Source organism: Falco punctatus (genome assembly GCF_963210335.1).
Source record: "Falco punctatus genome assembly, chromosome: 4".
NCBI lineage: Eukaryota > Metazoa > Chordata > Aves > Falconiformes > Falconidae > Falco > Falco punctatus.
Window position 1 is genome coordinate 90,766,582 of NC_137583.1, and position 13,037 is coordinate 90,779,618.

Here is a 13,037-nt window from a genome sequence, read left to right on the forward strand (position 1 = left end):
CAGATCAGCAAGGAACGGCTGGGTAGTGATGCATATATACAACACACAACATTCTGGAATAGGATTTATACTGCTGAAAATACAAACAAAATCTAAACAAGTTCCTTCAGGTGTGTAACTGGGGAAGTAAAAAAATTGAATTTATACAAAAATATGACTGAAATATTTACAATGGTGTTAAAAAAACCACTATGCCTAGATTACTAATTCTCCCTGTCTGATCCTGCACTTCTGTATTCAATCAAATCAGAATTGAAACTTACAGGAATGCAGAAATACCAAGATTCAGTGAGGGATTTATATATTTGTTTGTTTTAACTATAAGCAACACTCTATACTGACGGTGCTGAAACACCCAAAACCAAAGTCACTCCCCAAAAACACAGAAAAAGTCTGAAACTGGACAAACGCCAAGCTGTAAAATTTTAGTTCACCAGTCTTTGTTTCTGAGAAATCATTAACTTGAGAGGTTTTTATAGAACTTTAACTTCAGACAGCCACTGTCACAATATTATAGCTACATTATGCAAAGTTTTAAACATACTGTGCTGTGTGAAAAAAAATGAATGGTTTACATCTCATTAGGGGAAAAAAATAATCCTGACAAGTCATAAAGCTGAATGGAGACAGGAGCAAACAAGCCCAAAAGCTGGTATAGGTATAGGATTTACACTGGTTTCATAAATGACGTTGAGAATAGTCTTAATATTCTGCTCTACCAAAGAATCACTAACATATAATTAACAAGACCTATTTCATCATACCTTACTCTATTTCAAGAAATAAAGAAAATGTAGATAGATATCAGTGACACCAAATATTAGTACTCTATTTATATACAACCTATGCATATTGCAATGTAGATAAACTCACACATCAAATATTATTTACTACTTTATTATTAATTGACATATCTAACTTTCTTACATTCTTCTTACATTATACTGACCTTAGGTGACATTTCACCTATAATATACATTGTATACAACATATACAAGGAACAAAACCTTTCCCCAGTATTTTTCTTTTTTATAGAGAAAAATAAAATTAAAAAAAAATATGAAAACTGGCTGGGGGATTACCAGAAATTCTATCCTATTTTTTCCTACATGAAGGAATGGGAAAAATTTTGGTATTGTCATGAAGCCACTGGAAATATTGCAGTGGTGAATATGAACATAGTCTTCATTAGGTGACTGCTGCTTTGTGGTCATTACTTGGGAATGGCTTTGGATTATCATCTTATTTTTATTGGCTCTAACTTAAAGATACCTTCTTCAGTTGGTGGAAAAATAATGCTCCTTCTTTAGTGCTAAGAACAGCAGCCTAAGGCTGGAATGCTCTAAAGAAACACAAGCTTTTGTAAAATGATGTCATATGCCAACTGTGCCAGGCAAATGTGTAGTAATAGCTAAAGCATTCTATAATTAAAACAAGTCCCTTGTTAAAAGAGACTGAAAGTGATCAAGGCTCTTTTGTCTGTTCAGACACTTGATAGATGTGAAAAGAGTTTTGCTTACAGTGAAGATGGTGCTTTGGTTTCTGTCTCCATCTTAAGTGGAATAGAGTGCACCCTGAACTATGCCTATTTGCAAAGAAACTAACAGAAGTAATTCAGCAAAATGATCGCAACAAAAGGGGCATTCAACACAAAATAGACAGGTATTTCTCTCCCCTCTAAGACATGGAGTGAAGCCTTAAATAGCTGAAACTATTATTTAATAGTTGCAAGGCAATAAAGCAAAGATATTTTAACAGTACTGCCAACAAGCGAATTATCCACTCAGGCTAAAGGGACCATTTGATACCAGTAGTCACTTGATTACAGCATGTGGTCCATGACTATTCTTTCACACTATCGTGTTTCTAAAACATTTTATATTTACCAAGAAACAGTACATGTGAGGAAATACTTTGAAAATAAGGTATTTCACTGATTGAAACACATTCCTCATTGTGCCCCTTCTGACCTTGTACCTGCTTTATGCCTTAAAGGGTGACATGGCTATCCAAATGCACCATTTCTAACAAAGAATAATTTCTCATCTAAGTACACTTCAGTACAGTTTTAAAGTCACATTTGTTCTTTCTTCTTGGACTTGCAGAGGTACAAATACAGCAAGAGACAGACAGTTCTAACAACAGCCCTAGCCATGCTTGCAAGAGAGATACCTGGAAATTTTAAATTGTAGCCTCTTATACTCTTAAGCAACAAAAATAAAAAAAATACCAAACCCACAGCATTCAGAACACTTTTTAAAAATTCCATTTACTTGACCCATAGTGGCAGGGGACAAGGTTGCATATCAGCATGAGAGGCTGGTTAATGCTAAACTCTGTCCTGAGCATTTGCCATCATGGAGCTGAAGCTCCAGAATAGGAAGATATGAACATAAATCTACTTCTTTCCACCACATAGTATCAGGCCAAAAATAAGTAAGTCTGAGACAACCCACTGAGCAAGTAAGGAGACTGTGAGCCCACACTCAATAGCATGTTCAATATGCAAGTACTTAATTGCTTGCAAAAGTTGATACCCTCTTTCAAAGCTGGACTTGGAAGTCTTTGAATTCATAGTATCTAACTAATTCTTGGACAGTTCAGAATTTTGCTGCAACAGCCATAATCTTGCCACTTTTCTCATCAAATGCCAAATCAAAATGCAACAGTAAGCATTGCTCATGTGTGTATTTCTGATAGACAACTTTAGTTATGAAAAATTAACATCATGAAGTGATTTTCACTACAAAAAAATAAGGTAATTTCAGGTGCAGAGCTTTGTCTTCAATACTCTAATAATAAAACAATGTAAAACATGGGATATATATATAACAAAAATAATACAATAATTCATGTATTATAAATAAATGTAAATTATATGATTCTTTTATATATATATATATATATAAATATACATGAAATAAAACATGTATATTCCACTCTTTCTGACCAAAAGAGCATTTTGTTTGAACTGACTTTATAGTAAAGCTAAGTCAAGTATTCCATTATAATTTTAAAGGACTTTAGTCACATTCTCCCTAAGGGAAACAAATAACTGATTTATGAATTGTGAACAATTTCCCAGCTTAAAAAAAACACAAACACTTCTAAACTGATCTAGTTATGGTCCATCTGCAAAATGTAAATCATTCAAAGTAAAAACCACAGTGTAGGTCTTCAGAATTCATTTTCTTTGAGCTATCGACACTATATACCCTTTCCCATTATAAAATACTTGCAATCACATAAGACTTCATTTCTCCATTGTAAACCATTCTTTTTTTCTGATAATCAGCACTATGCATAAATAGACATTACTCAATTTCAAATACCTTTTTATATCTCCTCTGCTAGCCCACATTCCACTTTGGAAAAGACAACCAACCAACAAAAAACCAAAGTCACACAGACAAACACATCAAACCATGCTATATAAAAAAGCTTACTGAAAACAGGCCATTTTAGGGTGTTTCTAGGCATACCATATTTTTCCAGATGTTTTGTGACTCCTAATGCAGTTTACTCTAGGAAGGAATTTGACCTGTCTCTAAAATGCTTCATCACTAAAGGCAAGCATAATGATATCTGGCTTCCTGGATCTGTTTGAAAAGTTTTCCTACAAGATTTTTTCCTATACCCGTTTTAAAGCAGAGTTAATGCTCTTCCTTGTAGCTCTAAAAAAAGTCTAATTTCTAGCCAAGAAATGTTAACCACCCCCATTAATGGATTATTAAACTCTTAAGTCTTTTCTTTGCAATTACTAATGTAATGTTATTTGGTTGAGCTAGGGTTTATTTCTGTCATCTCTTCTTGCCTTCAACATGTGGATGAGATGGGGCATGCACGGTTTTCCTGCCATGCAACCTGTTGTATTGCAAAGTTGTAAGGGGAAAGAATGATCACAAGGATTTGTTAGCTGTGCATTTTCAACTAGCTGGATTTGAGAGGAAGCAAGGCAGGTCTTCACCTAGTGGTCTTAGTTCTAATTTTAGAATCATTATTACCTTTAAGGTCATCAGGTCCAACCATTATCCTAACACTACCAAGTCCACTGTTAAAGCATGTCTTGAAGCACCACATCTACATACCTTTTAAACACCTCCAGGGATGGTGATCCCACCACCCCCCTGGGCAGCCTGTTCCAATGCTTCGTCAACCTTTCAGTGAAGAAATATTTCCTAATATCTAATCTCAACTTCCTTTGACGCTGTTTCCTCCTGTCCTGTTGCTAGTTATCTGGAAGAAAAGACCTACCCGCTGCCTACAACATCCTTTCAGGTAACTAGAGAGTGATAAGGTCTCCCCTGAGCCTCCTTTTCTCCAGACTAAACAACGCCAGTTCCCTCAGCCACTCCTCATAAGCCTTGTGCTTCAGACCCTTCACCAGCTCCGTTGCCTGTCTCTGGACACACTCCAGCACCTCCAGGGCTTCCTTGCAGTGAGGGGCCCAACACTGAACACAGGATACCAGGTGCAGCCTCACCAGTGCTGAGCACAGGGGGACAATCACTGCCCTAGTCCTGCTGGCCATGCTGTTTCTGACACAAGCCAGGTTGCTGTTGGCCTCCTTGGCCACCTGGGCACACTGCTAGGTCCTTTCCCACTGGGCAGCTTTCCAGCCGCTCCTCCCCCAGCCTGTAGCGCTGCGTGGGGTTGGTGTGACCCAAGTGCAGGACCCAGCACTCAGCCTTTTTGAACCTGCATCTATAACAATAGCCTTCACTCAATGATCTTTTAGTAAAACCAGATACAATCTCAGTAAGATTACAATGAAATCAATACTCTTATAGTATGATATGCGAGGTTTTATTAATGGTATGTTTAAAAGGCTGTAAAAAAGAAAATCTGTAGCCAGAAACAGGCTAAATAAGCTACACAAAGGGAATATTAAATCAAAGTGCTTTCTAAAGAAGCCGAAGAAGTAGTTTCATCTCTCCATAGGTGTTGTCCCAGAGAACCATTATCTCATAGAATAAAAATTCCAGAGCCTTTAAAATAAACAAACAAACAAACAAATAATTGAGCAACATGGATTCTAGTTCTGGGTAGCACAGAGAAAACAAAAGGGGATACTATTTCTTACCAAAAGACAGCAGGGAGCTTGCCTAAACCTGAAAGATGCCCAAAGGACTGTGAGACAGGGCAACTACATCCACGTAACCTCTACCAGTTCAGAATTTCTAAATGCCATTTTTATAGAGATAATTTGAATATCCCAATCATTTTCCTACTCTCAAGAAATCCAGCAAGAGCCCTTTCCTCTTCTTTTGTCTAAACTTGCCATGAAACAATTGGAAATTAAATAAGAGCAGTTTATTTATTATAATTGATACCAGGAAATATTAATATCCAAGGCAGACTGGCAATGTGCAAAAATGACAAACTAAAGCCTACCAACTGGGCTCCAAGTTCATGCCTTTTTTTATAATGCCTGCATACTTGCCACCTCCCTACCAAAAATATCATGATGATACAATGGAAAGTTGATACAATAATAATAAAACATTCAAAAAATGCCTTTAGGAAATGACTTCAGTACTGATGAATGAAATCCATAAATAAATGCTAATCCCATTACACAACATAGTGAATTCCCAGCAATGCTGCATTTGGTGCTGAAGAAGAAACAATCCAAGCATTATCAAGAACTAACGTAATTCAGCATAAGTAAAGATGCTCCAGGCTAATATTTTATCTTGTATTAACTCTATTCAGCACACTACTCCAGTTTGTAACTAGCTAAATTTATAGACAAACCAGTATTTCAAAATGTCCACCAATTATTGTTGTCTTATAGTTATTGAAACATCATCTATTCCTGAAAACACAGGAAAGACAGTGCCTTTTCCCCATAGGAAAAAGCTGTAGAGTGCCTGTTACAAAAGGGTAATTAAACACCTTCCGAAACAAAGGCTCATTTGAAAAAATATACTGGAATATCTTCCTCTGGTCAAAACCAATCAGAGCAAGCAACAGGTTTTAAGGCTACAGCTTGATCTCAGATCAGTCAAAAAATACTCAGTTCTCCAGAAATAGCAGATTCTCTGCTACTGTGAACATAATAACTTTTATGGTTCAACAAAGTATTTCCACAGTTCCTTACCTGTTATGTGCCTAATGAATCTAGTCACCTCTGCTTAGAGGTGAACTTGCTCTGCCAAATTATAGAACATGGCAGTGTATATAGGAATATATTTGTATAAAAGAAATTTTCACAAGGAAGATAAAACCTACTTGCAACAAGTTTTCTAATGCTTTCCAGTAACCTACATGCAAATACAGAAGGACAAGTTATTGCAACATCTGCCAGTAGGAAACAAAACCTGCATACTACACCAGGTCTTGCATGAGTGTCCAGTCCTTCTCCCCACCTCCACCCACCCCCACCCCACCCTCCAGAATTTTTATGTTTATTTCTAACATATGTTGTAGTAATGAGTAAAGTCAAACATCAAAAAGTGACTCGATCTTGCAGTAGTAAAGAAAGCACACTTCCCCATGGAAATTATTGTAGAAGCACAAGCCAGTATTTTAATCTCCTGGGAGCTGTATTGGTTTACCTCTGCATTTCTGCTAACCAAAGAGATCTTTTTGTTTTGATAGCTGACCAGAATCTTAACTATCTTGTTTTAACCCAGTGTGGAGGGACAGTCTTGCTGTCTAGAGCTGGCCTGGTGCCTAGCTCAATAGGATACTGATCCATGACTCTGGCTCCTAGAAACTGTAACACAGAAGTAATAAATAGCAATAAATAACAATGGATGATCTGAAACATCAGCGTACATCAGTGCCCTGTGTCTACATTTCTACATTTTCTACCACCAGTAGAGCTGAAACTGAGCCAGTAATTGTGGGAAATTTTAGGAAAGTATGTCAAACATAGACAAGATAATAGTGTCTGTCGCCCCCTCCTTTTTCTTTTTTTTTTTAATAGCATTGTGGGGTGCCATTTTTATTGTCTATCGATGACTTCCAGATTGTTTACCCAGTTCACAAATAAAAATTAAAAGGATTTTGAAAGCGAGCAGTTAGGAAAAGTCATGGAAAACTGGAAAAGTACCAGAGAATTTGTTTAAAATGGAAGTAGTATCAAGCTTCCAAATACAAAACTGAAGTAATCCTGACAATAAATATTCAATAAATTTATGAAGATAATCCAAAACACTATGACAATTCCCATTGTCTTGTAAAACAATAAGCAGCCACCCAAGAAGCAAGCCAAAATAGTTTGTTTTGTAGCTGTAGGACCTTTTGTTCTATCATTTAAACTGACAGACCATCCACAGCCAAGTTATTTAACAAGAGGATGAAGGAAATTACTTCAGAAATTTCAAACACTCATTTATGCTACTTACACTTGTGTGTTTACTGAAGCCCAGACAGTGTCTTATCAGTTATACTTAGGGTAGGTTTTATGCTAAGCTTTGCAGTAATGCTCATTCAGAGCTGTTAAAGTTTCACCTTTATCCTATATCAGAAACAAAGCCTGGATTGTGACACAGGCAAGCAAGCACAATTTTCTTTTCAATTGTACTGGTGTGGTTGTGTGTTTCATCTAAATTAACTTGTTCTTTTAGCTAAGAATCACCAAGGGGTAATAGAAGTATACAAAATTTATTATGCCCACATCACGTCCAGATTTCATGACTTGGAACAATGAACATGGAATGTGGACTTTGGAACACAAAATGCAGAATGTACAACAGAACGTTACTCACAGCCTGGAAAAGAGGGCTCTCAGAAAATAAATACAGTTGGCATTCTTTATTACTCCAAGTGACACAATATTCTTGCAGTGTCCTGGATTCTGGAAATGTGCATGAATCAATATGGAAAATAGTGATCTATAACTAGAGCCTCTGACAGGTGTTCAATTGCCGTGATGGGAGCTGTGTATACTGCAGCTGATGGCAATTTGTCTGAGAGGTTCACAATTACAGCTGGTATCCCATTTACCCATTTTAAAAAAGTATTTTGAAGGGTCAATACATGTTATGAACTAGTCACTGTTTATTAGGAATTGGTAGTAATCATTATGTCATCAGGACATATGATGCTGAAAGTATCAAAACATTTGTTTCTTGTAATGAACTTTTCAAATTACTTCAACAGAGTAACACTATTATTCAAGCCAGTGTGATATAATGAAAAAAATCTGACACATTCTTTTCTTCCCCTTCTGGGGCCATTTCTGCTACCTGCAGCACTACCAGAGCTGAATGGCAAAACTAAAGACACTTATACCGAGAAGTACAAGACAACCAGATTACTTAACCTAGGCATCCATAGGATATCTCACATTTACATTTGAAAATGTTAGCATACTGCTTCTCATGCCTTTGCTTGTCTGGAAAATAACGTAGCTAGTAATGTTTCTTTCACTGGCCTGTAAAGGTAAATTGAAGTCCATAAGCTAATAGAAAATCCTAAAAATAGGTATGCTATAAATGCAAATGTCATTTTGGCGTCCACCTTCATTCAGAATGGGTTTGTTTCAGCTTTACCATTTTAGGAAGACAGGATAGAGAGACACATTGCATAAACATCTCTAAACTATGACATGCATGGTGAAAAACTAGTATTTAAGTGATGAAGAGCTGTTAACTTTTTTTAAACTAACTAATCTTACAATATTTTTGGGTAGGTTTTTTTGTCATCTTTGCAATGAAGAATCCATAGAGGAAAGAGCACAGGAACTGCTTTTCCACCCCTACAGTATGGAAAGCATCAGCCATTACCTCAAAAGGCATTGTAAAGGGTGCTGAATAGATTCAGGAACTTTTCTTCCATTTTCAAGAATTCTTTCATAGGACTAACGGTGACATGTGAGTAAACTCAAAGGAAAGCTATGCCATAAAACCTGGAAAACTTAGGTGAAGTTCACACATCTGAAATTGCACAGTATACCTCACTTCCAATATGATGCCAATGTTACACTTGGGATGAAAGATTTACAAGGGAATAAAGAAGGGAGGTGGGGCAAAAATCACACCAAACATGCGGAAGTACATGGAGTGCACAGTGTGAAAGAACCAAGTGGCTGACGGGACAAAAGATTACTACAAGCAGAGATATGGTCCTCTCAGACTTTCAATTCAATTTCTGTACAGTTTGACTCACTTACATGTTCTACTCTGAGAATAAACCAGACCATGTGGAAATGAATTTTTATAAAAAAGTGATTTAACTTTGTGCTTTCTGAAAAGCATAACAAAGACTGTATTTTCAAGGGGAAGGCGGCAGCGTTTCACTACTTCTGCCACATAAACCAGATTTTGTCCAGGAAGTAGATACCTTCTCACAGGAAGGCAACAAAATAATGTCAGAAACAATAGGAGTACTTAGTTGCCCAAAGATAAACACGTGCTTAAGTGCTTTATTGTATTGGGGCCAGAAATAGGACAAGATGACCTTGCAAATGATATTATGTAACAGGCTTAAGTGACACAGAACCAATATACAAATTAAACCCCACCTTTGCAGACAGGAGGGCATAAAAAAACCCCAAACCTCTGGAACTATGTTGCAGCTGGAGACAAGAAGGCCTCTGACAGACACTGGGGTAATTTATTGATGTTACATTTGCCTAATTGGTTCAAAAAAACAGGGGTTAAATAACAGAAACAGATATACAACTCTCAGGAGTGGGAGGAAAAGATGTGGAAAAATCACGATCAGCCACAATGCCAACTTTGGGTATCTCAGCTTGTGACAGACAAGACTTCAGAGTGCACAAGCAATCCCTGATCTCAAGCCTGCATAGGCAAACCTCAAGGGACATAAGGAGCGTGTGCATGAAAAACTCCCTTAAACCAGTGCAAATACTGATGATGTGCAGTAAAGTAAGTGCAGCCCCCATATTATTTAGTTAGATGAAAGAAATATATTTTAAAAAACAAGCAAATGAACAAAATAATCTGAGGTCTTAGCAGCAGACAAGCTAACTTAGTATACTCAGGGGCACAATACAGGAATACAGTAATTCTTGTAGATGAGGTAATGACTAGAAAATAAGAAGGCAAGAATGACTGGATTTAGGAAACAGCTGTATCTGATTTACATGGGACCTTGTCACAGTCTTATCTTGAATGCATATTAAAGTCCTACAGTTGGCATAACAAATTACTAATCAAAAGTTTCTTTATTAAAATAATAATAAAAAGAAATAAAAGTGAGACAGTAACATACAGGAAAACATTTAAAAAACCCAAACCAAACAAACCAAAAGCCTCAAATCCCAAACAAAACACAAGCTCAAACATCTTAGCATATGTTTTCATCCCAGAAGCTAATTGTACACTATGGAAGAATCCCTCTGCAGTACCAGTCCTTGTCCCTACCTCAGCCTGAGCTCCCCAAACACACTTTCTATTTGCCCTGCTTTGTGCTTTATGGAAAAAAAAGAGCTTCCACGCTAGAAGTGACCAGTGGTTAATATACCCTGATACACTTTCCAACAGTGGGCAGTCAAAGGCTCATTCATTAAGAGGTGCAGCAAAATCTACTCAGTAGGCAGCTATACAATGAGCTGCCTCAACCTGGGGAAAGATTCCTCCTGACCTCAGGAAGTAAATGCTAGTTTATCCTCTAAACATAAGAAGTGATACAGTGATAGTGATCACTTTCAAAGCTTTTTATTGAAACTTTGTATACTTTTGTAGGGCATATAAATACCTGATGGGTTTTGTATCCTCATCTTTTTAATGTACAAAACTTGAAAAGAGTGGATTTTGTTGGTTTGTTGTGGTTTGGGGTTGTCCAACATGTGTCCCACCCCCACCCCACCCACCCCCACCCCCATCTGGCTTTTTGGTTTGCAAGTCACAGTGCCTGGAAATCACCCTAAATCATTTTGTATGCAATTTTCACTGCAAAAGGGAGTCATCCCAGCTACATTCAAAGGACTAAGCTGGCATACCAGGAGCAGTTCACCTAGTTCAACAAAAGGCTCGGCATGAGCTGTCCTAGTCTGTGAGAAGCCCATACTCAGCTGTCTTTTCTGGTTTCTGACTGAGGAACACAGGAAAGACAATCACTGGAGTTGAAAAATTGCCAGTTTATCATGGGTAAAGTGTTCTAGTGCTTCCTTTAAGCTAACACAGGTACTCCAACATTTGCATTGCAGCATATACAGACCTCTCATAACATCTGGAAATTTTGTCATACGTACCATTGTTTAACCCCTTTGTTACTGCACATAAATAAAAGCTAGAAAAGAAGTATAATCTTTCTAGGGCAGCATGGATTCTTCTGATTTTTAGTGGCATGAAGATGGATCATTTTACCACTTCTTTTAATTTGTTATGTAACTTAATCATTTGCAGATTCAGGAATAACGTTTTGTTATCCATATCATGACTACTTACTTGGTTTCTTCTTTGTTACTGAGAGGAGGAAGCATGTACTCCAAGGCCTTTTGAAAGTCTTAATGGAGTTTGTTAACAAGATTTTGTTACCCACTTATTTATCTCCTGCTCTTCAATATGTAGCACAGTAGGTATCCTAAGGAGGAAAATACTTCAGAACCTCATTCTGCTAATCTCTTGGATTAATCTCATTAAAATCAAAGCATATGCTTCCCATAGCTTAAATAAGATCATTAACAAAGACTTTTTGTGCCCCAAAACCTCACAGTGTAGAAGTCAGCTTTATACACAACCATGTGCACAGATCTGCCATCATTGTCTTAAAGTCAGAAACCTTTGGTAAATTTAATAATAATACTGAAATATATAAGATTTCCTTCACCATAATAAGCACCACCTAACTGTAAATCCATATACTTAGCACTGCTAGCCTGCCTCTACACTAAGGGGGTGTTTTAATGCTTAATATTTCTACGGCTACTTAGCACTCCATGCAACCACCCACACAAAATATTACTCCCATGCGGCAATTCAGGAAGCAGCAACAGATTTCCACTAACAAACATCAAAAACCCTAGGCCAAGGTGCTGGCAGCAGGGTTATGCTGCCATTAGGAACAGGTGAACCACCTTCCCGAAGGCCTCTTTAAAACCAAACTACACCCACAGGTTTATTTTTCCAACTGATAACATTTGTTTAGCTGTCACTCATGTTAATAGTCACAATTATTAAAAACCTCTGGACTCTTTACAGCATGCAAATACCTATAAAAATGGATGTTTCACCGTGTTGGTTTTGACACAAATCAATTATAACTCTTGGTGTTTCATGCAAGCAGGCTAAGGAACTACTAAGGCAACTGTGCCCCTCCATCTTGCTGTAGTGTGCACAGCAGTTCAGCGTCTGTTGATTTAGAAAGCCTCCCTGACACAAGTGAAGCAACATGAGAGAGACTGCCAGACCATGGTGGGCCTACGACAGAAACAGCAGTGCTTCTGCCCAGTAGTCAGGAACATTTCCCTCAGTACTCTCAGAAGCCAATAAGAGAATTTTTCTGTAAGCCTGCAGTAAAAAAAACTCACTAAAAATAAAATACTACAAAAATGATAGAGATTGGAAAACCTGCTGCTAGTTTAGACATTTCAGGGAAAACCATGTGTACCAGAAAATGCTCTTTGGAAGCCATATTAAAACCTACCAAAGGGAAGGCAAGAGCTTGTGAGCTAGAAATTAACCAAACATTTTCAAGCAGCGCATGGAAAGGCAATGTTATTAGCCTAATGCTACTAATGTCTGATCAGTGAATATAAAGGAAGGGAAAGGGGGCTGAAAGAGAGAAACAGGAGTACAAAATTACCTGAGGGAACAACGTGACTTTCTGCTATGTGTCTGCAGGATGTCGCTTGTGCATTTCTTGTCAAGTGTGTGAGATGCAGGTGCCAGCTGCTGGTGGGGGCTTCAGGGGTCTCTGTCAGGAGAGGCTGGGGCTGCCCCACGCTGGACACAGCTGGTTCCAGCCGGTTCCAGCAGCCCCTCTGCAGCACACAGTGGGCACCTCAGGGACAGTGCAGCTAAGAAAGGGCAGAATGCTGCTGGCACTGAGGTAAAAAGTGTGAGGAACAGCCCTGCGACCCTCAAGGGGGGAAGTGGGAGGAAGCAGACAAGTGGTCC

The 13,037-nt window shown here is 37.9% G+C and overlaps 1 long non-coding RNA gene across 1 annotated transcript; it reads right to left on the bottom strand.

The window, feature by feature from the left end:
* Positions 1–2,894: 2,894 nt before the first annotated feature.
* On the bottom strand, positions 2,895–10,776 carry LOC308061747. The gene is made up of 2 exons (XR_013927344.1): positions 5,084–10,776; positions 2,895–4,988 (listed from the first exon to the last, which is right to left on the bottom strand). It is a non-coding gene; the product is annotated as an uncharacterized lncRNA (long non-coding RNA).
* Between the last annotated feature and the right edge of the window lie 2,261 nt (positions 10,777–13,037).